This window comes from Nicotiana sylvestris, chromosome 2 (genome assembly GCF_000393655.2).
Source record: "Nicotiana sylvestris chromosome 2, ASM39365v2, whole genome shotgun sequence".
NCBI lineage: Eukaryota > Viridiplantae > Streptophyta > Magnoliopsida > Solanales > Solanaceae > Nicotiana > Nicotiana sylvestris.
This window is the reverse complement of record NC_091058.1, coordinates 201,489,045-201,516,138: the sequence shown is the minus strand read 5'-3', so window position 1 is coordinate 201,516,138 and position 27,094 is coordinate 201,489,045.

The following is a 27,094-nucleotide window of genomic DNA, read 5'->3' as shown; positions in this document are numbered from 1 at the left end:
ACCCGGTGAGAATCAGACCCGCGTAGTTCAGGCTATAAACTAACTAATTTTTGAAAACAAACATATTTTTTCCTTTTTCTTTTATAGCAAAAAAAACTATTTTCCTTTTTCATTTTTTTTTTTTTGAAAATAAAGAAAATTAAAATAAAAGATTTATTCCTACACACTTTCTGCTTTCTAGGCAAACAAACAATTCTAAAAGTAAAAATATATATGTTTTTTTTTAAAAAAAAAATTCGGCAGCATTTCGACAGTACTTGGACACTGATTTTTCTAAATTAATCATCTAACTTTCCACTTGCTATTTTTATTTTATTTTATTTTTTACACTCCCGAGACTCAGAAGTCGGTCAACATGCAAGACCGAGCAAATAAATGCACATAAAACAACTAAGATGCATCAGGATGGTCATTTTCATTTTTGGTGCACCTGTCCTAGACAGACCCAACCCCTGTGTTGAGCCTCCAAAGTCAGATGCACGTGATGCAAACAAACGTTCCTACTAGGGATCCGGCATGTGGCTTTGTTATACTAGGTTCAGAACCTGGGTGTTTGTTCTAGACCTGGCTTACCCGAGCGGACAGCTCGAGCCGAGGGGGGTAGCGTACCGGGAATACAGAAGCTTCACCGGCTTAGCAACTTGTCCGAACCTCGTTCTAAATTGGGATTTTACACTATACAGAAAAGAAGTCGTACGAAGTACACCCTTCTTCATGATTTAGAAGACTCAGAGAGGAGATGGGTTTCGGCACAGTTTATACACAGTTCACGTAATATCAAAGCGGTAAAAGCAGCATTTAGCACATTAGGCTCAAACATGTAAAAATCAGATAAAACCAAATATAACAATTTATATGAGCTCGAATTTCTAACCCTGAACCACTGGTTCTGGGTTAAGTCCCCAGCAGAGTCGCCAGAGCTGTCACACCTCCTTTTTCCGCCCCCGCGAGGTGCGTAGGGAGTTTTTTCCAATTAAAGGACAGTCGAAACGGGATTGGTTTAATTATTTCAGAGTCGCCACTTGGGAGATTTAGGGTGTCCCAAGTCACCAATTTTAATCCCGAATCGAGGAAAAGAATGACTCTATATTACAGTCTGCGTACCAGAAATCCGGATAAGGAATTCTGTTAACCCGGGAGAAGGTGTTAGGCATTCCCGAATTCCGTGGTTCTAGCACGGTCGCTCAACTGTTATATTCGGCTTATTTATCTGATTTTTAATACAATTATGAACCATGTGCAAATTTTATCTTTTACCGCTTTATTATCATTATTTTTTAGGAATGTGAACATCGCTTAAAACATATCTTTGGACTGTGTCACATGAAATGCACCCACAATCCGAAACATATTTTATTTGATGTTTTAGGATTTAGATTTGGGTCGCATGAAATGCGCATCCGAGTTTAAGAAGGTAAAATTAATTAAATCGCGCCTAAAGAGTCTAGCGCGTCATTATCTTTGGGGAAGGAAGTGAAATTCACTAAACAATCCATCCCAAATTCTAAGTAATTTTTTTAAATAATTAAATAAATAAATGAGATTGGAGAATCCTGTAAATTTGTATTATTTACATCTATTTATTTTTAGCGAAATCCTTCCTTATTTTAAGAATATCCTTTAATGACTACCTTTTTATTATTACTAAGTTTGTCTATAAATATAAAATCAATATCTACATTCTTGAAAATAACATATTAAATAGAAGAGAAAAACAAATATTAACAGAAAGTAATAAAAATTATAATCATAAATACAACATGGAATTATCGAAAAATAAAATAAAAAAATAAAAAAAACTAATTATCCCATAGTTGGATTAAAATTTAAATTGTTAGTAAGACTTAAGCTTATTGAAACTAATTATTTACAAATACTGAAAATTGAAAGAAAGAAAAAAAAACTTGATTACTAAACCATATTTCTAAAAAATTTAAACAATTTAACCTTAACTAACTTTGTTTTAATTCACATCATGTCCTAATACTTGTTCGCAAACTAATTCATGTTTTAACTGAAATTGACTACATGATTCCGATTAACTTATCGTTGACGAAAAACCTTATGAATAAGGAACTTATTTAATTTTTGCCAAACTGATTCAATAACGCCATTTTTACGTTATTTCTTCTATTTTTTTTTATTAAACAGTTTTAATTAATAATCAGGCTTAAATATATTTCCTAATAATCTGGTTAAGGCGTTATTTAATATGTCGCTATAATATGCCTAGTTATGCCAAATGACAGTGATTTACAGAATAATAATACATGAATAACCTAAATACAATACAAAAAATTAAATTAAACTAAATTAAAAATTTAACACTCCATTCTTCATTTCAGCTTACAAAATGCCAAAATTACAGTTGTGTACCTGATATTGTCAATATAAGAAGAAGAAAGTCAGCAACGTAATACGTAACACAGCAACAGCAACAATAACCAGCAATAACCAGTCAACGAAAATCCCAGTGACAGCTTTGAAAAATTCAAAATAAAATCCAGGAATGCCGAAAATAATGGACAGAAACCAAGGGAAATTTTCAGATTTTTGAAAGGCTAGTTAATCTTCAACCCTTAATTTCTACACCTGTATACCAGAATATTTATCAGGTGTGTACTATTTTCTCTTCTAATTTTCAACTTTTTTTTATTTTTTCTTTGTATGTTTTTCTTTTCTTGAGAGTTTCAATATTTTTTCCGGAATAAATGTTCAGCTCTTTTTTTTTCTAATCTCTCTTTTTTTTCTGTCCCCCTTCTGATTTTTCAGACCTCTCTATATATAATCCCCACCCTTTAATCAATTAAAATCAATCCCTTTCTCTACCAAACCCATTATCTTCCCACTCATCCTCATTACATTAAATAAATATATCACACCACCCCATTATATTTTGTCCCCCATGCTTCAAATAAACAATTACAAAATGTACAATTCCTAAACTACCCCTTCCGACCTTACTGAAATTACCAAACTACCCCTGAACGTATTACAAATTTACCAAACTACCCATCAGCTATAACACATCAATTAATCAAACTTAACCAAAATATAGACAATATGATCAATTTCTAACAATGTTCAAACAACAATATGAACACGGATGAACATCATAACAACAATATCACATGAACATGATTTTAACAACATTTCAACAACAAATCACATGAACACAAATTGAACAACCAAGAACAACTAAAATTTGATTGAACAATATTTTTGGCAACAACAAACCTATTTTTCGGATTTAAACAACAACAACAATCAAACAAGTATATTTAGATTCTTAAATTCAATAATATTGAACTTAAAATCAACTCTAACAACATTATAACAAACAATTCTTATATTAAACTTTAAACAAGATTATGAGACTAATTCAAGAAATAATCACAAATGGTAAACAAGAAATCAAACTATACACATTTCGGATTCAAAATCAAACAAACATAATATGAACATGAATTAAATCTAAAAATAAAAACGACGGATTCAAATGACTAAAAACCAACATACTTCCCTTATTGCAACTAAATTCTTTTAGGCAAATGACAAAACAAAACTAAAAAGAAACAATTATGAATTTAAACTTGAACTTTAACAATATTAACAATTTCCGGAAAATACATCAAATACATAAAACAAATTGAGGAAACAATTAATTAAACTTCAATTTGTATCTAACTAACATTAAACTAACAACATTTACCTAAACAATAAAACAAACATGAAATAAACATGAAAAATTCACCAAATAATGAACAAACTAGAAAATTATTTCAACGAAGAACAAACCAAACAAGAATTGAATCATTTATCGATTTTGGATCCGAAAAATACCAAACAAAAATATGGACGATAAATGAGATTCAAAAACCAACTAACCGGAAATGAAACGACGAACAACGACCAACCAACGACGAACTCGGACAGTGATCGACGACATCGACCAAAACTACTCCATGTACGCGAACTCGACTGGACTGAATCGGCGCTTGAACTGAATGATGAAGACGAAACAGAAGCAGCTGATGATGAAGAGAAATGGACGCAGCGCAGCTTAATGAAGAAGCCATAGCCATCGAGGTTCGCGAGCTCGACTGGACTGAAGCAGTAGCATCCGCTACTGCTGGACATCGGAGCTTGAAATGGACGCAGCAGCAGCTCGGACGCGAGGAGGAGCAGCGGCGACGGTGTGGTTTGGACGACGAAGCAGTGGCTATGGTTGTTCGAGCTGAAGAAGACGAAGTGAGGCAGCATCAACTCGGTTGTTCGAGCTTGGTCGTTAATGGCGGACGTCTGGCATGGTCGTTCATGGTGAAGCAACAACGAGAAACAGACGATGTGAGGCAGCAGCTAGGAGGACGCTCAAGCAGAAGCAAGCGGGCAGTCCATGGTCGAGCTTGAGCTCGTCAATGGAGAAACAACGCTGGGGCGATGGACTATCGTGGTGGTTGTGTCGTTTGGTTGTGTATGTGTGTGTGAGTGTGACGACGTGAGGGGGTGTTCGTGGGGGAGGGTGGTCGACGTTGGTGAGGGCAGCCATGGTTGTGCTTTGGAGTTTTAAGGAAGAAGAAGGAGAAATGGGGGGGGATGCTTAGGCATTTTTTAGGGTTTTCTTACTATTTTTTTTTGTTTTTCTTTGTTTTATTTTTTGAAATGCAAGATAATAGGGTGTTGGTTATGGACCGGGTTGACCCAGCCAAATTCATTAACCTATGCAAGATAATAGGGTGTTGGTTATGGACCGGGTTATTAATTTCATTAACCTAAATTTAAGAATCAACAATAAAACATTAATAAAATTCTGAAAAATTAGAAAGAACAAGGAATTTACCTGGGATGCCAATGCTATGACAAAAGAAACGCCGGCGACAGGGCGACGACTAGTGAGGCAACGGAGAGAACTGAGATCGAAGAGAGAGAAAGCGGGTGGAGTAAGGCAACAAAGAGACAGAGAGAGATTTTAGGGATTTTTCAACCCAAAATCCCTAAATTAAAAAGAAGAGACGAAGCAGTCACGTTTTTGGGGGAAATCGTATTAAAAGAGTCGACGAGAAACGGCGTCGTTTTGTGTCGTTTAAAATTTTAAAAAAAGCGTCTGAAGTGAAAATTAGATTGCAACTGACGTGAATTGAACCTACGACCTTCTATAAAATTTGAACCACCTTAACCACTAAGACAAGCTTTTGACTTGTGTCAAGGGGGTTCAACATATTATATCTATACGGGAAAAAAATTACCCTATATAAACAGTGTAATTTTCCGACGAAGGGGGTTCGGATGAACACCCTTGCGCCCCCTAGATCCGCCTCTGGCGCCAACCTGGGCACCAAACTCGTACTTCCTCCAAATTCTTCCGTTTTTACTTTATTTTGCACGCTAACTTTCCAAATCACTTTCATTTGATTCCTACACATATAAATATAAAAAAATTAGCTCAACTCATTGAAACACATTAGAACAACAAAGAATAGAGCAAAATGTGAGGGGATTCATATAAAAAATACATACTTTTGGCCGAACATCAACATGCTATCCGATCGCTCGAATATAATCTTTTATATATACTAGTATTTTCTTCTAAAGATACTACATAAGCAACGAGTGGCACCCCAAATAGAAAATGACTTTTCGCGCCATGGTTGAAGTCTCAATGTCTAGATAGAAGGCCTAGGATCGAGTCTCGATATTGTGGTCCAAATTTATCCTTTGTTGTTTTTTTCCATTTCCTTCCTTTTTTTTGCCCCTTTTATTAATTTTTCTTATTTTCTCCATATTTATTATTCACTTCTTTTGTACAATTCATTTTTATTTATTTATTTATTTATTTATTTATTTATTTATTTATATTGTATATTTGCTTCCTCTGTCTTTTTTTGGATCTTCAAATTTTATTTGGATGTAATTTTAATTATTTTCTCTTTTTATCCATTTAATGTTATTTTATTAATTTCAAAATTTTTTTAGAGTAATGCATCAAAGTCATAATATAATATTAATCAGTTACATGTAGATTGAAAGGGCGTATCACATATTCGTTCATGCATAAAGAAAACTTTTAAATTGGATTGAATCGAACCGAATTACTCTAAAACGGATCGAATCGAATGAATGTATACCCTAATTCAATCTCCTTCACTAATGGTCGATTTTCTAATAGAATTTCTCATGTATCCTGGGGTTTTATATTTATTTCCAAAAGATAAGAGGGGGGATGTGAGCCTTACCTCCAAGGATTACAGCATGACGATATACATCCAACAGTGGTTGTTACATAAGTTTATGCCTTTGTTAAAGTACAAGACATGTATTACTTAGCTAACAAAAAAAATTTCTTTATCATACTTAAGCCTAACAATAGGCATTTGGTGTTTGTCAAGCACAAAGGATCCTTTAGTTCCTTTTGGGAGTTGTTGGAAAGAAAGGTATACTTTGGCTTCAAAGTTAGTAGTCGCCAATTTTGCCAAAGAATCTGCTACTTGATTTGCCTCCCTGAAGCAATGCACGAAGCTAATATTGGCATGGTTCATTATTTGTGAAATATCCTTTCTAGTAAAGTAAGATGTCGGAACTCTTGCTTTCGTCTTGTCTTTATTCTTCCCCCCATCCTCCCGTCGCCTGTCCACTCAACTTTGATACCCGAATCTCCTTTTGTTTGAAGTTTATTGGACATGAATGAACCCGAACAAACGTACCCGCTGCTTCTGCTTTCTGCCATATGGGTTCAGTTTCATATCTTCTTCAACCTATAATTGTTGATATCACCCTCCTTGAGCATATTCATCACCAGCATTGAGTCCAATTCAATAGTAAAGTCTGAGAACCCATTTTGTGTGCACCAATTAATGCAAATCATAGCAGTTTGAGCCTCTGCCATGTTATTGATGTTGCACTAGTAGTCGGTTTGTATTAAAATTGTGATACATGTAGTCATTAAATCCTGGATCCGCCTCTAGATGTATCTGATATATCTGTTATACTTACAATAGGCTTAGAGGACTCCTAAAAGGAGTGTATAAATAGGCTTGTAACACGCAAGAATGATATACAGAAAAAAGACTTCAAATTATTTATTGTGTTCTTGCTATTATTTTCTTTACGGAGGTCATATATACATCATACAACACATTCAAATTGAAGCAAAAGATCTATTCGAGGCCAAGGTCAATATTTTACATGTCATATGTCTGGCCTTGATTCAAAACAAAGATAGGCATGGACGAGAAGCTCGTGTTATCAAGAATCCGTGCACCCGACGGGAAGAGTCTTTGTCACATAAGTTTCTGCTAGCACTAAAAGCAGACACATAAAAGAGGGCATTGTCCTATGTTTAGAAGGAAATGTGCATAATCTTATCTTAGCTGCAGCAGCCATTTGGTCATTTTAAATTGCATGGGGTAGCATCACTAGTGGAAAGATAAAGATGAGGAGGAATTCATTAAATTCCTCTCCTTTATCTATATATTTAGCTTTTGTTGGTATTGGTTAGAATTAGGATAAGCCCTTATCATGATTAATTCTCGTGCTATATAAATTTCTTGAAGTTCCGTTTCTAACAAAACTACACTACTATGTTGTATTTTATTTCGTTAGAATATACATATGTATAATTCTGCTACATTATGTTGTTTAAAAAAGTCCTATTATGGAAAGAAAAAATCTGGTATGGAATATATTGGTTTCGTACGAAAAAACATGTTATGGAATGAAGAGAAAAAAATAGGGAAAATATTAAATACTAGGAGTGGTTTTTAAACAACTTGATTCTTGCTAACTTGAATTGAATGAAATTTGCTATACAAATAAATATTTTACTGTCATACTTGTTAATCATTAATAAAAGCTAATATTTTGTATTATATTTTTAATAGATTTTTATTAATGAAAGTAGCCCTTGGATGATTGGTCCAAAATAATTATAATCACTAACCAAATATATAAAAATATATATTAATTATATAAACATATATAAATTATACATAAATTAATATATATATAAAAAAACATACACTCGTCGGCCATTATTTTGGGAGGCGGCTAGATTTCCTAAATATTGACAAATCCAAGGAAAGGAAATGTGATTTTGAAAAGTTTGGGGATCCATTACCGATAGCTTGTATTTATATCAGCAACAATGAGGCACTAAACCTTCTTCTTTAAACTAATATAATAATTTGATACATGTGTACGTTATATGAGGAGAAGCCTGTGCGAATAACTTGTCTTAAAGCTGCTTTTGTTCTCGAATTCCAGAAAAATGGACGTATGCAATATGAACCACTATGTTGGAAAACGTATGTGTTTTCTCTTCCTTACTCTTTTTTAAAATTCAAGTGGAGAAGGGTCCCTTTATGATTATTTTCATTTAAATGAATTTTATTTTAATTTTTTATTAGTGGGCTAATTGGTAAACATAGTAGTGAGAATTTTAGGTTATAATACTATTAAATGGTATATTATACGTATAATGCATATATCACTATACATTGTCGCATCAATCATAAATTGCTCTAACAACATTATTTTCATCAATCTATTGTTGGAAAATAAGCACAAGCAGTGTGCCTAACAAGGTAGAGGAAAAAAATATACAAGTTAAATTTTCAAAATTTATTTGAACCAAGAGAAAACAAATCAACTCAAGTACAAAATGTATCCGGGCCGCAATCAAACAAACAAGACATCAAGATTTACGTAGAAAATCTCTTTAATATGAAGAGTAAAAATTACGGAATCAAAGGCCCTCAAAGCTCACTAAATCAAACAAGAGTTAAAAAAAGTTAGAGGAATAAACCTAGGTAGTCCCTTATATTACTTAATTATATTACTTAATATAAAATATCCCTTATTTTTGTAAAAATACAAAAACTGTTCACTCCATAACTATCATTTTTCCACTGTTTCAATTGTCCCTTCTTCCATTGACGCTGCTGAAGAATCGTCATTTCACAACCATTTTTCAATACAGAAAAAGCCATCTGAGAAACAAATTCCACCACTCATACAGAAATTGAAAGTTTCTCTGTCTCAATTCCAGCAGAAAACAGCACGGCTGAAACAGAGGTTTCAGTTTCAGTTTCACTCTCTGTTCAAAGTAGCTCGTTGATCTTCCAATTCTATTTTTTTGAATTACCTTTTGAACTGCTGTGATAGTATTAGACTCTAAGGTTATTGTTAATCAAATCTGAAAGAATAGTTTCAACTCATCTGAAGGTCCATTCTTCTCTTTTACTCTAATTTTTCAATGTTCTTCTTTGTCGTCCAAAGCATGGTATTAGCTCATCTCAAATTGACTTAGATCCTTAGTTTCCATGTCTTTTTTCTTGTGACTCCTTATAGTCATTTTTTGTGGGGAAAGGGAGTCAGCGGAGTGGGAGAGTGGATGAGCAAAGGGGACGATGGGATTAATTTGGGGGAAGAAGGAGAATAGAATATAACTGGTTACAAAAGTTACAGTCCTTCTTTAACCTAAGTTAAGGCTTTCCCGTTAGTTTTAGGAACCCAGTTAATGGTTAGACCAAACCTGTCCACTTTTATAAAGTTAAGGGATATGATAGAAACTAAGCATCCACCAAACTCTATGGAGAATCTGATTTTTTATAAGTTTTCACGGTAAGCAACAGACTGTAAAACCAACCAGTATAGGAAATCAGGTTCTCTAATTGTTCCTACAGTAGTTCGGCAGTAAATAAAGAACACAGAGGATTTTTATGTTGAAAAATCCCACTCAAGGGGACAAAAATCACGACCTACACTTATAGGCTTTCAACTTCACTAACTTGTAATCTCACTATTACAAGCCACTTTGTAATGACTCTATTACAAAGACTTCAACTTAACTAACTTGTGATACTCTTACCACAAGCCACTTTGTCACTCTTAGGTTACAAAGACTTTAACTTAACTAACTTGTGATACTCGTACCACAAACCACTTTGTCACTCTCTAGTTACAAAGACTTAAATTTATGACTAACTCTAGTCACAAACATAGAGGGTTTGTGATTTCGGGTTTCCTAAAACACAGCTTCTAAGAAAGTAAGATAGGAGTTACAAATGAAGAACAAATAACAAAGACTCAACAAACCTAAGGACTTAAGATATCTTCAATCTTGGATCCGATCCTTGAGGTTGCAGCAACTTTGTTCTTCAGAGAGGTTGTGGCAAACACTTGAGAGAATATTTTCTTTTTGATTTTGCAAGTGTTCAAGTGAATGTCTTGTGCCTTGCACCAGAGTTATACTACAAAAGACATTACCATGGTGATGTCAATTCACAATGGTGATGTCACTTCTTGGTTAGTACATGCCTCTTCCCAATGGGAAGTGACTGTTGCACTGTCTACTGCACTGTCGCGTGTACAGTTGCAGGCAGTCACTTTTTGCAGTTGTTTTCCAGCTGTATAGTTGACTTATACTTCTGTCAGGGGAACACTAAAGGATTTGGTCCCTAATCTGGTTCTTGTGAATCTAAAGGCACACTGCCCAGATTATCTTGAGTCGATTAACTTGAATGATTGTACCAGGCATGCTTCAGGTCCTTTATCTGGTTCTCTCATGAAGTAAGTTGTTTTACCTTCCTTTATTTTATTTATACGTGTATGGCATCACTTACAATGATGTAAGCAAGGTAGGTAAAAAACCTTCCACAGAAAGTTGACTGTTGCATTGTTCCTGTACAGTAGCGTGTGCAGCCAGCAACTTTCCTGCTGGAAAGTTGACTTCATGCAGTCTCCTCGGGAACTGGTAGGGACCTGTTCCCTCAGGTGTTCCTTCCACTCTGAAGAATTGAGTTATATCCCACGCTGGATCCCAATCTGGAACTTTGTGATCTCAAGGTCTTGTAAATGTGTAACAGGTTCCTTATCTGGGTCTGGATGGTAAGTTTGTTAGATCATCAAAATATAAAGTAAAGTACTTATGCCCAGGATACTTGTAACCTATCAATTTTCCCCTTTTTGATGATGACAAACTTAGAATTGATATTCCCCTGAGAACCAGATCTCCACATTGTTCCCCCTACGAATAAGCCATATTCCTCATGAGAACCAAACCTAAGGAGCTGATCACAACTAGTTCCTCAAGACTGTTTGGCAAATCATCAAAACTCAAAGTACCATAACTTATCAATTTCCCCTTTTTTGATGAATGACAAACCCAGAATTATTCCCCCTGAGAATCAGATTCCTTACATGTACTGATCACATCTGGTCCGTACCCACTTCGTTGAGAAGGCTTGTCATCATCAAAATATGACATAGTGTAACTTAGAGCAATTTTCCTTTTTTTAATGATGACAAACCCAAAATTAATAGTCTCCTTGAGAACCAGATTTCTCACATGTTTCCCTGCGGATCAAACTTATAATCAACATATTATCATCAACGTTCCCCCTGCGAAGTAGAGCTATCTTTCATGCACAACACAACATATCAATTTGATTCTGTTTCTCATCCATGTTGACACCTCTATTACTTCTCCATTTTGGCATCATCGAAAAGAATAACAGAAGAGGCACAGCCAAAAAGAAGTTTAGCAACATTAACTCATGCCACTTGGGCAACACAGTATAAACAATAACAAGAACAACAAGTGAATGTCATTGCACACAATAGAGTGATTGCCCATAGTAGAGTAATTATAGTAAAAGCACAGTAGTTTTAACAATACATAATATGACAATTTAAACAATTAAAGTACCAATGTCATCAAATATAGGGATCAAAAGAAGATAAGAATTTAAGGAAATTTAGAAGGAGTGAAAGACATGGATCACTAGATAGGAGGAAAAGTAAGGGGCTAAGGCCTTGATGAGCTTGTCCATTCGTTTGTTTACTCTCATTTGACCAATGATCGCCTGGTCTCTCAGTTCCTCTACTTGTTTCCTCAATCTTTCATTCCCACGCTTCAACTTAGCATTCTATTCTACTGAGGGTCTACGAGGACATGGTGCTCAACCTATCTGAGTAGGTTGAACCATCAATCAGATCACCAAGAATCTCCCTAAGCTTCTTCTCATCAAGAACAAACTCAGTCCCATGCACATATAGCATCAGAGGTGATTCTATTTTTGGAACTCAACAATGTCAAGAAGTTCCTCCATTTTTTCAGCAATATTAGAGTCAACACTCTGCCTAACAACACTTTTTGAGACTTTAGAGTCTTCTACCTCTCCAAACCTGATGACTCAACCTTTTGCTTCTATAAGGAACCAGATTCCTTACTCACACTACCCTTTCGTTCCCAGAGCGTCCATGTATCCTTCTTCTTCTTCTCAATGTGTTCACCCTTTTCATCTGCTGCATCTTTCTCAGCCAACCTTTTTTTATACTTCATTCTCTCTTTCACAATCACATAAGTAGGTCATAGTACTTCATCATCAATAAGCCTACTTTGCATCAATCCTTTTTACTGAATCGAAAGTTCGTTTAAACACAGAACTCAAAGAGAAAAAGATCATCATTAAAATTGACTTCATGAGGAGGACTTGAGGGATCAGGTCCCTCATTCAGTCCTCACATTTACCAATTTCTCCATCCTTCAAGACTTCCATAAATCCAACAACAACTTCAGCCTCACGCTCTAGAATATTAGATCTACCATGTTCCCTTTCAATTAAACTTCCATCAAAATCTATCAAAGACTTCTTGGGGTTTTGATTCTGATGGAGTTACGAGTTTGGAAAGTGAGAGAGTTGGGTTCACTTTTGGCATATTTGGAAAGAATGAATCTTTTTGAGACATGGTTGATTTTTGTTTTGAAGAAAAGAATCGGTTTTAGTTGGGTGTAAAATAAAGAGGTGCCTTTTTGGGGCAACGGGTCAGTTCAAAAAAGGTTTAACATTTTGCACTTCAAAAGTTAGGAGGAGAGGCAGGAGAAACGCAGAAATAAATTAATGACATGACACTTCAACAACTTAAAAAGGCATATAAGTATTAGAGAGACTACTAACGTGAGTCACAGGAACTAGGTTCCTTGACGGTTTTTTGAAAATTTTAAGCAAAGACTCCTACAAGTGCAATGTCACTCTTACTTGTTTTTGTCCTGAAAATGTCATATGTGTATACTTGTAATTGTATAGATTTGAGTTAGATGTCGCCGAAAAATACTTTTTAGTAGTGTACATTTCCTTCTTAACATAGCCCATCATCGAGCGACCAAGTCCCTCTATTAAGCTTGATCAACCCCAACTCTAGATGACTTCTTTCAAAGTGTTCACTGTCAGTGCCTTGGTGAAGATGTCTACTACCTGGTCCTCTGTCTTCCAGAACTTCATACAAATTAGAACCTTTTCAACATTATCCTTCAAAAAGTGATGAGCAAGTCAATGCACTTTGTCCACTTGTGTTGTACCGGGTTCAAGCTATAAATACACCAAAGTCTTCAAGATGTTGCTTGATTTGTAGTAGTTGGGCACAACAAGAAGCAGCAACTATATATTCAGCTTCAATAGTAGAAAGAGCCACACAGTTTGTTTCTTTGTACCCCATGAGATCAAGCATGACCAGAAAATGTGTCGTTCCAGATGTGCTTTTTCTATCCAGCATATATTCAACATAATCAGCATCAGCCTATCCTATTAAGTCACGGTTATCTCCTAAAGGATAGTAGAGAACCAGGTCCTTCATCCCTTTGAGATATCTTAGGATTCTCTTGGCAGCTTTTAGATGAGTTTCCTTTGGATTGGACTAAAACCCGGCACACAGACCCACACTAAAAACAATATCTGGTCTGCTACAAAAGTGACCCTATGATATCTTTATACATGGTCTGATTTATAGGGGCACCAGGTTCATTCATGTCTAGACAAGTATCTGTGGTGATGGGAGTTTTTTGTGTTTCCAATTTGGGACTGAAGTTTGATTGGTAGGGGAACTGGGCAAATTAGATAGACTTCCCTGAACTCCTTATTCTGCTACTTGTGGATTGCCTTGCACTGTATCTCCAACTCTTTCTTCCGCTTCAGTGGTAGTAATTGGGGTACCAGGTTCCTCTTGAGAAGTGGAAGAGGATGTGACATTGTCTTCACTTGCCTCATTCATCTGGCCCATCATATCAGCCTTGCCATTTGAAACATCAGATATTTCCCTTAGCACATGGATCACACACTTTGTGCTCCTTGAAATTTGAATTTGGCAGACCACGAACCAGGTCCTTCTATATCAATTTATTTAGAAGTGAGAAGCTTGCATGCCCCAATCTTCTATGCCAAAGTTCTGCATCATTATCAACTTCCTTCAAGCAGCTTATATCACCAGCTTGTTGATAATCAAAGTCAGAAACGTAGATATTCTTGTATCTTTTGGTTACTAAGACCACTTCGCCAGTTACCAGATTAGTAACTGTGCACACTTTAGACAAGAACTCTACTTTGTTCCCTATATCACAGATTTGAAAGACACTCAAGAGACTGTACTTCAGGCCATCCACATAGTACATGTTCTCAATTGAGTGTGAAAGAGACTTTCCAACCTTTCCGACACTGAGAATGTACCCCCTTTTTTTCATTTCCAAATGATACATTCCCTCCCTGCAGGGCTTTCAATGAGAGAAAATTCATGGTGTTTCAAGTCATGTGCTTTGAGCATCCACTGTCCATGATCCATTGCAGTCTGCTTCCTCTCACTATTCCCTGCACATATAAATTATGGGTTAGATTTAGGAACTCAAACTAGTTTGGGTCCCTTGTAATGAGGAAAAGGGTGAATAAGAGCCTTTCTAGTCCATGTAGGCAATGTGCGATTTTTGCAAGAGGTACTTGGTCCCACTTTAGTAGTCACTTTTTCAGCAAACAGTTTGTTTTTTCCGAACAGATTGAACCCTGGTCTGGCAATTTTCTTTGAAGTGCCCATTGTTCCCACAGTGGGTACAAAGCCAGTTATCAGGAACAATGATGTACTTGTTGTGAGAGTTGTAAGGAGTTTTCTCCTTTTGGAACCTGATTTCCTGCTTGTTTCCAATATTGTTGAAGTACATGGCAGTGACAGCATCTGAGGACCAGGTCTACTTAAGAGATTTTCAAGATCAATTTTTACTTTCTCTAGTTCAGCTTGAAGTTGCCTGTTTTTCTCGAGTTCACCACAAAGACTAGTTTTCACATTATTTAATTCCTTTTCAATCTTGATATGTGACTCACTAGCTACTTCCTTCCCTTTCTCAATACTTACAAGCCTATTTTCTGATTTGAGTCCCTCAGTTGTTTCCTCTAGGTCTGTGATTATCACCAAAAAATTATCCCTTTCTTGCTCAGTAGCTGCAATTTTCTCTACTAGAGTATTCTTTTCTTTGCTAAGGTTCTCTATGGTTTCCTCCAAGTCAACAATCACTACCATCAAATAATCTCTCTCATTTTCTACACTATCTATTTTTTCAGTTAGAGCTTCTTTTTTCTTTTTCAAGATTGCCTATGGTCTCATTTAAATCAACCATACAGACCATCAGATCATCTCTAGATTGTTCAGCATCTCCTAGCTCTATGATTAAGGTATTTTTATCATTAATAAAACTATAATATGAATCAATTAGAACATTTGCTAATGATATCAATTTCTTCGAAGATTAGGACTTCAGATTTCTTTGAACATCCCTGAAATTTACCTCATCATTGTCATCATCTTCATCCTTATTGGACTGAGCCATCAATGCAAACAATGAATCATATTCATTTGCTTCATTTTACACTATCATCATGGAGTTGCTTCCTGCATCTGGTTCCTCTTTTGATTCACTGTAGGAGTCTCCCCAAGCAGCAAGAGCTTGCTTCACAATACTGTCAGTTGCACTTTTTTGGCTGAATCGTTTGTCAGGAACCGGGTTTCTTTTTGCTACTTTGTTAGAGTTGTGTTTGTAATGCTTATTTCAGAAGTGCATCGTCTTTGATGAAATGCCCAGGTTTTCCGCATTTGTGACAACAATCGTATCTTTTAGTGTTTCTGCTAGAACTACCCTTCTTGGGAGCGCCTCCATTTTACGAACTATTTTCTGAAATCTTTGTGGTCTATTGGTTGATTGACTTTCCTCGAAGTTTGGTAGAGCAGCCATGCAGATTCTTTCTAGGTGTTAACCTTTTAGAAAGAACTCGCTCTGATACCACTTGATAGAAACTAAGCATCCACCAAACTGTATGGAGAATTGGGTTCTCTATAAGTTTCCACTGTAAGCAACAGACTGTAAAACCAACCAGTATAGGAAATTAGGTTCTCTAATTATTCCCACAGTAGCTCGGTAGTAAATAAAGAACACAGAAGATTTTTACGTGGAAAACTCCCACTAAAGGGGACAAAAACCACGACCTACACTTGTAGGCTTTCAACTTCACTAACTTGTAGTCTCACTATTACAAGCCACTTTGTAATGACTCTATTACAAAGACTTCAACTTAACTAACTTGTGATACTTTTACCAGAAGCCACTTTGTCACTCTCTAGTTACAAAGACTTTAACTTAACTAACTTGTGATACTCTTACCACAAGCCACTTTGTCACTCTCTAGTTAAAAAGACTTTAACTTAACTAACTTGTGATACTCTTACCACAAACCACTTTGTCACTCTCCAGTTATAAAGACATTAATTTATGACTAACTCTAGTCACAACACAAACTTAGAGGGTTTGTGATTTCGAGTTTCCTAAAACACAGCTTCTAAGAAAGAAAGATAGGAATTACAAATGAACAACAAATAACAAAGACTCAACAAACATAAGGGCTTAAGATATCTTCAATCTTGGATCAGGTCCTTGAGGTTGCAGCAGCTTTGTTCTTGAGAGAGGTTGTAGCAAGCACTTGAGATAATATTTTCTTTTTGATTTTGCAAGTGTTCAAGTGAATGTTTTGTGCCTTGCACCAGGTTTATACTACAAAAGACATTACAATGGTGATGTCAATTCACAATGGTGATGTCATTTCTTGGTTAGTACATGCCTTTTCCCAATGGGAAGTGACTGTTGCATTGTCTGCTACACTGTCGCGTATATAGTTGCAGGTAGTCACTTTCTGCAGTTGCTTTCCAGCTGTATAGTTGACTTATACTTCTGTTAGGGGAACACCAAGGGATCAGGTCCCTAATCTGGTTCTTGTGAATCTAAAGGCACACTGCCCAGATTATCTTGAGTCGATTAACTTGAATGATTGTACCAGGCATGCTCCAGTTGAGTTATATCCCACGCTGGATCCCAACCTGGAACTTTGTGATCTCAAGGTCTTGTTAATGTGTAACAGGTTCCTTATCTGGGTCTGGATGGTAAGTTTGTTAGATCATCAAAATATAAAGTAAAGTGCTTATGCCCAAGGTACTTGTAACCTATCAATTTCCCCCTTTTTGATGATTACAAACTTAGAATTAATATTCCCCCTGAGAACCAGATCTTTACATTGTTCCCCCTGCGAATCAACCATATTTCCCATGAGAACCAAATCTAAGGAGCTGATCACAACCGGTTCCTCAAGACTGTTTGGCAAATCATCAAAACTCAAAGTACCATAACTTATCAATTTCCCCCTTTTGATGAATGACAAACCCAGAATTATTCCCCCTAAGAATCAGATTCCTTACATATACTGATCACATCTGGTTCGTACCCAGTTTCTTGAGAAGGTTTTTCATCATCAAAACATGACATAGTTTAACTTAGAGCAGAATATTTTATGTTTAGTAATATAAATAAGGAACGAAAATACTCCTATACACATACATAAGGGACTATCTAAGTTTATTCCTCTAAAAAAGTTCTTTAAATTGGCAGCAAAGCACATACTAAACCAAGATAGGAAAAAATGGAATTAAGATTGCATCAATTAAAACTAGAGAAGTAAATGAGAGAAATTACCCATTCACGAGCTGCTGTTCACGCCTCCAAAATCAAAGTTACAGACTCCAAATGCAATATCCACCATTAAAATCTAAGAACCAAATTGTTTACTCTAAAATCATATAACAATTAAATTTATACGCGATTTTAAGGACACTCTTTTATTTTTTATCTTCTTTGTCTGAAAATTGGTTCAATTGATTTCTTTCAGGCCCTACTTGAAAAGGTTGGGTTCTCTGTAGGGCGTCGATCCCTCGCCTTATTTTGTAGTAGGGCGATTGGATGGGAGGGGGAGCTCGGGCCCTCGAGAATCTGCGTACCGCTACGGGAGAGCATTCCTTGGAGAAACTCTATACCCTTCTTTCGGATCTCGAATCGAGGGGAGTCAATTCTGAGTCCTTCTCTCAATTAAAACGGAAGGTACCCCTGCGAAAGGGTGGGGATAAACACTCTAACTATAACTTGTTACAAATTAAGAAGAATAAATTAGTATTGAAATTGACGATAAAAGAATAAATGCAAACCACACAAATTAAATAGCCTTGGCCCTCGAGTTCAGTCACCCTTGGACCGAAAGATATTTCAACTGGCTTATGAACATAATAACAAGATAATGAACGCTAGAAAATGACATTATATTGCTTTGTATTGCGTGAATATGATGCATCCTACTCTTGATACAATTCTATATAAGGTAAGAAATCTCATGATTAGGTAATTAATCGTCCTCTTCTTGATACGTGCCGGAATTTTCATCGTGATCCTTGTCCGATTGCGGATATCTCGGCTTTTTATTATTTGGCTCGGTAAGCTTGCTTTGATCTTGCTCGATCTCGATCTTGGTCGATCTTGATCTTGATCGGTCTTTGGGTCACGAGCTCGACAATCTAACTTTGCATCATGGTTCGATATAACATGAAACTGAACCATGGCTTATCATGTTCTGGTCTTAATGAGTCACACAAAAAGGACAAACCCGATTTTGACAATATACAGATTGTCCCCTCATTTCTCGGAGAGAAGATAATAATAAACGATATGAATTTTCGAGTTCTGTTCCGATGGGTTGTGGCGTAAGCGACGAACGTCACTGATATACCTGATCATGATGTAAGCAACAACTCGAAATGTCCCTATCGGCCGAGTTACCAAGGCATTAAATGCATGTTAGTTGCTGGTGGGCCACCATGGATTCTGAACCGTTACCAGCAAGCTATAAGTACTGTAACCTTCCTCTATTCAGACTTTACGTTCAAATCTTCTTCCATTCTTTTTTTTCTTCCAAAATCTCTTTGCTATACAATTTTTGTACCCAAATTTCTCGAACTTTTAGAAAACTGCATACCATTCTAATTAACCTTTCTTCTGCTCTATAATGGCAAAGAATTCTAAAAGTGTACCACAAAAGGAAGCCGCTTCTTTTTTATGGCCCGCCGGCGACGGAGCCACGACGAAACATCCCCTTGAAGATTTCATTTCGGAAGGGTGCTCTACTATTGCCGATTTTAAGATTTAAAAGACCTCCTCAGTTACTGGTCGATGTGAACCTATCTCGAGGTACATATGCACGATAACCGATGATCTTCTCCCCAGGGTTAAAGAGGATTTCCACTGGGTCAATAAACATGTTGTGGTAACCTTCACTTGAGGAGTCGATCACTAGCCACGTGTAGGTTTTTCTAAGTGTTTACACTTACCCCTTTACGTTGGGTCCCTTAGACCCTGTCATCGTCGCTTTCTGCAAGAGGTATGATGTGTCCCTTGGCCAGATCCATCCTTGCTTTTGGAGAATAGTAATTCTCCTCCGATTCTTCGTAAGCAAAATCGAGTAATGTCCTTTCACCCTCGATCACCTTATGCATCTTTACGGTCCCCAAATTTATCGAGGCGGGCTAATCGAGCTTGTTCGCCAGGCCAGCAAGGCCCCATTTTCGAGCATAGGCAAGGCTTGTGACCGAGGTTTGATGGGTTGATTTATCCAAATAAAGACTTCAGACCGGATCCCTACTGAAGACATGTCGTTTCCTAAGAAATGGAACACGAATCGTGAGTAGTACTTCACCTAGAATGTTCAATTTTGTTGTTTTAATTCTTATCTCCTTTCCTAATTTATGTTTTTAGTGTTGCAGTTGTGGACCAGGTGCCCGAAGTAGTTCTCGAACTTAAGCAATAGGCTGAGGGCCTGGTGTCATAGAGACCATACTCCGGGCATGCTTGGATGGAGTTATCAAAGAGCCGATGGGAGGCCCGTAATCATGGTAATTTCCTTTCTTAGAACGGTTATTGTTCAGGCTTCTTCTTGGGTTTACTCATCATTTTTTACTTTTTAGGCCTCGGAAAGGATGTTGCAATGAGGCCCCCATCTGGTGGAAAAGAAGTCCTTCCCAAACCACCTGCTCCGAAGTAGGCCAAAGAGAAGAAAAGGAAAGGGGCTTCGAGTTCCCCGGGATCAGAAAAGAAGAAATCAGCGAAGAGGTCGCACAAGCCCAGGAACACTCATATAGTTTAAATGAGTCAGAAGGCGGGAAAGATCCCGAGGGCAGAGATGTTGCCTCTGATGAAGACCAGGCTACTTAGGCCTTTATATTTTTTGCTTTATTTTTGTATCTTTTTGAGGCCGTTTTGGCCGTTGTAAAATATTTTTTGTATTAAGTCATTTTGGCTTCTGTAAAAGACTATTGTGTAAATACATACAAGACTTTCTTTTCCCTTTTGGCTTTCGAATTTTCCTTTACTTTATTAGTTGAATTCACAAAGGTCGGGATGCCTTAGCATAAAATAGCTTGGGTTTAAGTTCGAACAACCTCGCCCTTATATTATTTTTGTTTTTGAGTCAACTTTGAGGTTCGGGATTACCGGGAACATTCTCCCAAAGTAAGTAACTCAGACCATAATTTGTCGAGGGTGGAATTTAAAACCGGTTATGAAAATTTTGAAGGCCTATTATTTGTTACGGTTCTCGGACATCTCCAAACCGTGTTAATGCGACTGTAGCCTTTTAATTCGGGCATAGCCCAGTGAGTTTGCTTTCCCTAGTTATCCAGCACTACCTAATATAACAGTCCGCGAGTGGGTATGGCCTTGGCCTTTAAAATTTGAGGGTTGCCTAAGAGGTCTTATGTCCCCGATGCTTAATAGTTTGATCTATTCGAGTTTGCTTTTTGGAAGGCAGTCCTTGAGTGTGTGAGGGATTATCCGAACTCTAGTTATAATCGGCCCTTGAACTCGTTTCCTTGAGAGATCGAAAGTACAAAATTGTAAAGTGGAAATTTTTTCTAAGACATAAGATAATTGCAAGGAAAGTACTTCTCTTTATTCTTGTAAAAAATAGTTACACATGCGTACAAGTTTTATGCCAAGGCTCGAGCAACCTATGTGGGCACGGTTCGTTTGACCGTTTAGCCCTTTCAACAAATCTTACCTATCGATACCCTTCTATTACGAAGTAGTTTCCTCATAAAAAGTTGACATCCGAGGGTAATGCCCCCCCCCCCCAGGAACCTCAGATATTGTTAATGCAGTATTTGATACCGATTCGTGATCGGTCTTCGATTATAAGTTAGCATGATCCATTGTTGCCTCGTTAAAAACCTTTCCAAAAAACCCAATTGGGACAAAAATGGTTCAAGGAAAAAAGAGTGCAACGTGTGCTTTTAGACCTAAACGATTTGTGCTGATCCTTGTCGATCACCAGCAAGTGCTAGTCCAAAATTAGAAAGAATTGAAACGGGGTCATACCTTAGCATTAGTATCATTTAAGATGAGTTACGTTCCAATTTTTCGGCAGTTGTTCTCCGTTTATCATTTCGAGCTTATAGGACCCTTTCACTGTGATCTCGAGAATCTGATATGGCCCTTCCTAGTTCGAATCCAATTTCCCTTTGTTTGGATTCCGGATGTTTAATGTGATATTTCTTTGTACTAAGTCCCCGACATTGAAGTATCGAAGGTTGGCCCTTCGATTGTAATACCTTTTGATCCGTTTCTTTTGGGCGGCCAATCGAACAAGGCAGCTTTACGCCTTTCATCCAATAGCTCCAGGCTTATATTCATGGCCTCATCATTCGATTCCTTTGTTGCATATTGGAATCTGATACTTGGCTCCCCGACTTCGACCGATTTTAAAGCTTCGGCGCCATAAACCAATGAGAACGGGGTAGCCCCAGTACTGGATTTCAAAGTTGTGTGATATGCCCAAAGAACCTCGGGCAAGATCTCTTTCAATTTTCCCTTAGTGTCAGTTAACCTTTTCTTAAGGTTTTGGATTATGGTTTTGTTGGTCGATTTGTCTTGTCCGTTCCCACTAGGGTGATAAAGGTGTTGACAAGATCTTCTTGATCTTATGGTCTTCGAGAATTTGGTCACTTTACTGCAGATAAACTATTTTTCATTGTCACATGCAATTTCGGATGGTATCCCGAATCGACGTATGATGTGGTCCCAAATGAAGTCGATAACTTCCTTCTCCCTGACCTTCTCGTATGCTTGTGCTTCAACCCACTTAGAGAAATAGTTAGCCACAAATAAGACAAATTGATCCTTACCTGGTACCAATGGAAGAGGGCCGACGATATCCATCCCCTACTTCATGAACGGCCACGGCGATAAAACCGAATGCAGTAGTTCCCCGGGTTGATGAATCATCGGAGCATGTCTTTAGCACTTATCACATTTTTGCATGAACTCCTTCACATCTTTTTCCATATAGACCTAGTAATAGCCGGCTCTAATTACCTTTCGAACCAATGATTCGGCGCTAGAGTAGTTCCCACATGTGCCTTCGTGGACTTCCCTTAAAATGTACTCGGTATCTCCCGGTCCTAGACATATTGCCAGCGGACCATCAAAAATTCTCCTAAGCAAGGTCCCATCCTCGGCAAGCTAAATCGGGCTGCCTTTATGCGCAGGGCCTTCGACTCCTTTGGATCTGAGGGAAGCTTTTCGATTTTCAAATAATCTATATATTTATTTCTCAAATCCCAAGTTAATCTTATGTAGTTTATTTCGGCGTGATCTTCTTCTATTACCGACCTCATGAGTTGTACGACTGCCCCCGAGTTGAGCTCGTCATCTTCGACAGACGATCTTAAGTTCAAAAGCACATCGGCCTCACTATTTTGATATCGATGCACGTGCTGCAAAGTGCACTCTTTGAACCAACGTAATACTACCTGTAACTTGTCTAGGTATCTTGGCATTCTTTCTTCTCTGATTTACTACAAGGAGTGAGTCACACTTAGCTTCGATCACCTCTGCCCCAAGCCTTTGGCCAGTTCGAGACCTGCAATCATGGCCTCATATTCAGCCTCGTTGTTAGTCAATTTTACAGTTATAATAGATTGTCTAACTATATTGCCTGTGGGCGGCTTCAGAACGATGCCAAGTTCGGACCCCTTTATGTTCGAGGCTCCATCCGTAAAGAGGATCCAGATTCCCAAAGACGTTCCCAAGTTTACCAACAACTCTCTTTTGACTTTGGGTATTAGGGCCAGCGTAAAGTTAGCTACTAAATCCGCCAAATTTTGGGATTTAATGGTTGTTCAGGGTTGATATTCGATATCATACCCGCTGATTTCCACAGCCCATTTAGCGAATCACCCCGAGAGTTCGGGTTTATGCATTATATTTCGTAAAGGATAGGTTGTCACAACACATATATGATGTCATTGAAAATATGGTTTTGGTTTTCTAGAGGCACTTAGCAAGGCGAGTGCCAATTTTTCTAGGTGAGGATACCTAGTTTCGGCCTCTCCTAAGGTCCTACTAACATAATAAATCAGAAATTGCGTACCTTGCTCTTTCCCAAACTAGGACTCCACTAACGGCTATTTCTGATACTGCTAGATACAAGTATAGTCGTTTGTTTGCCCTTGGCCTATGAAGCAATGGCGGGCTCGATAAGTATCGCTTAAGTTCTTCTAAGGCCCGTTGGAATTCTGGGGTCCATGCGAAGTTAATTTTCTTTTTCAGCAACGAGAGAAACCGATGGCTTTTATCGGACGACCTCGAGATGAATTGCCCCAGGGCTGCAATGCGCCCAGTTAGCCTTTGTACAACCTTCACATTATCCACTATCGTGATATCCTTGATAGCTTTGATTTTGTCGGGGGTTGATCTCGATCCCTCAGTTGGATACCATGAATCCGAGAAATTTACCGGATCGGACCCCGAACACACACTTTTCTGGATTCAGCTTCATTTTGTATTTCTTCAATATACTAAAGGTTTCCTACAAATGCTTTAAATGGTCCTATGCTCGCAAGGAATTAACTAACATATCGTTAATATAAACTTCCATGGTTTTCCCTATTTGTTCTTCGAACATTCGGTTTACTAGTTGTTGTCACACCTCACTTTTACCTTACACCCCGGAGAAGGGCATACGTAAAGAGAGTTTTTGCAATCAAAGGACAACTGAAACGGGATTCTTTATTTATTTCAGAGTCGCCACTTGGGAGATTTATGGTGTCCCAAGTCACCTGGTTTTAATCCCGAATCGAGGAAAATATGACTCTGTTTAACATTCTACGAACCAGAAATCCGAGTAAGGAATTCTGTTAACCCGGGAGAAGATGTTAGGCACTCCCGAATTCCGTGGTTCTAGCACGGTCGCTTAATAATTTATACTTGGCCTAATTATCTGACTTATTACACATTTTTTGAACTTATTACGTATTTTTAACTTTTATTACCGCTTTTAGCTTGACTATTTGTAATTATTGAATTGTCTTGAAACGAATCATGCGTACGTATATTCGTTTTATTTTTTTTTTGGTATGTAAAGAATCATGTCACGCGTACGTGTACACAATTAAATTAATAACATTTTTTATTATTATAAAAAAATGAATTTGGCCGAAGTTGCGCGTGCTTAAAACTACGAACATTTATCATTTTTTGTAGGATTAAATGGTAAGTTGCGCGCCTCGGACTATATGAGATAAATTAATTTAATAACCTCCGAAAACCCTTTTTTTATTGAGAAGATTTGTTCGAAGTTGCGCGAACGCATACTCCGAATTGTCTTTAGAATTGTAATCATGTCACGCGAACGTGTCCACAACCACAACAGTGTATTAAACATGCCTAAAGCAACTAACGCGTTATTAACTCTGCGAGGACCCTGAAATTAGCTAGTGGCACACCTCAAATTTTAAGTTTTTTGAAGGAAATAATTATATGAGGGCCACGTATTTGTCATTTTTATTCGGCACGGTGCATCCCAATTTTAAAAGAGTTAGTATTAGTTATCTGAGGGCCATAGATTATTTGGCAAAAAATGGAAAATCCCAATTTCTAAAGAATTAAAACTAATTAAGTGAGGGCCATGGGTTTTGGGATTTTATTCAACATGGCACCCCTCGAGTTGTTTTACTCAGCCAAAACGAACTAAGGATGTTCATAAGTGATTTTTCCTACCAATTAGCAACCATCAAATTAAAAGGCCCTAATCATTCGTCCAATTGATATGATTATCCCTTTTAAAGAAACTAAACCAATTGGTTTGTAATATTGGGGAACTGGGCCGATCTTAAAACAGAATTGTACCAACCCCAACTACAAGTGAAGAAACGTGTTTTGAAGCAAGTAAAAAAGGACTCATGCAGCAGGGGCTATCACTTTCATTTCTTGTTAATTTTTAAATTCTGGGCCCAAATTGAGCCCCAGTCACGTTGTAAATGCTACTGGCCTAATGATTTCTGAGTGGCCTGAATTAGGCCCAAGAGAAGACCCAATTCAGCAACTATTATGCATTGACAAAAGAAAAACACAGGGATTCAAGGTCGAATCTCTTTAACAGCACAAACAGTATCAATACTCAAGATTGAAGCACCCCAAATTGACTTACAACACACAAAATGGTCCAGACTCAACTTAAAACAACCATGAATGTTCATCTAATAATTAACCCAAAGCTGACCCTATGTAAATCAGTAAAAATCCATGAGACATACACATATTCGTCCACTTAGCCTCCAAAGTTAATTGCTTCAAAAGAACGAACAACTAAACAGCCAGGAGAAACTTAGATCTAAACATAATAGCAATTATAAAGTAATATGCTAGACATTAAAAGAATTGAATTTACCTCGCACTAAATGCATTTTCAAGCCTATCATAAATGTATCAGTATGATCTCCCTAGTAGTTTTAGCATGTAAATCATAGCTAATCATGATTCGAATAAAAACATAGATAAGAAACAGACAACTGATGCCTCGGATAGTTTATATCTTAACAGAATCACATGGATTCAGCTAATCTATATTTGACTTGAATATTCTTATATCAAATACTATTATTTCCAGCATAATTTACAAACATGCCTTTCATGGCTCAAATAAACCTTCACTACAGCAAATGATCACTAGTCCTTAAATACATGTAAAGTAACTAAGAAATGAAATGAACTACAACACAATTTCAAATAAATGAAGTACATCACTAGTTGGAGCCATATGTTGAATCTTACTCTTTCATTTCATACATCAAACCTGACTGCACATATTTAATAGAGTTCAAAATATAGTACCTGGATATGTAATGAACCAAGGAAGTGAGGTCAGTGATCAGTAACAAAAACAGCAACAAGACATCCCAAATTTAGTAAATGAAACCAGAAAATTGATTCAAAATCCAATGGGACAAATGGTCTTCAACACAGCTTGATCAAAAAAACTTTCCAAAACTAATATCAAACCAACATAGTTTTCTGGACTCTTATCTTTTCAAAATCTATGTATTTTTCAGTATTTTCAGAATATCAGAATGTTTCTCCTATCTGTTTCAGAGTACCAGACTCTCTCTTCTATATCTTAAGCCCTATCTCTCTTAAAATTTCTCAGAATCTCTCCTCTCTCTCAATGTTGTTTTTCTTTTTCTTCTTTGTTGTTTTTTTTGTCTCCTCTTTCAGTCCCAATCCCCCTCCCTTATCTAACCATCCAGACCTGCCCTCCTAACCTCACTTCACTGCCTTACCCCCCCCCCCTTTTATTAAATTTGAATCATTCCACTTTAAATCCCTCTAAGGAAAATTTCTCCTTATTTTCAGCCCCCCATTCCCTTTTGTTCCCCATTACCAAATTAATTTAAAGACATTAATATCTCATTAACAAAACACTAACATTAAATATTATCCTAACTATTTCATTCCCAAATCACCCCTGAAACCCCTTAATATTACTGCCCCTAATACAATTATTCAACTGTATTAAAACTCAATTCTGAAATCTGTTCAAGCTAATAAAGATTTAAAAACTAAACCTGACTAACAGCTATAACC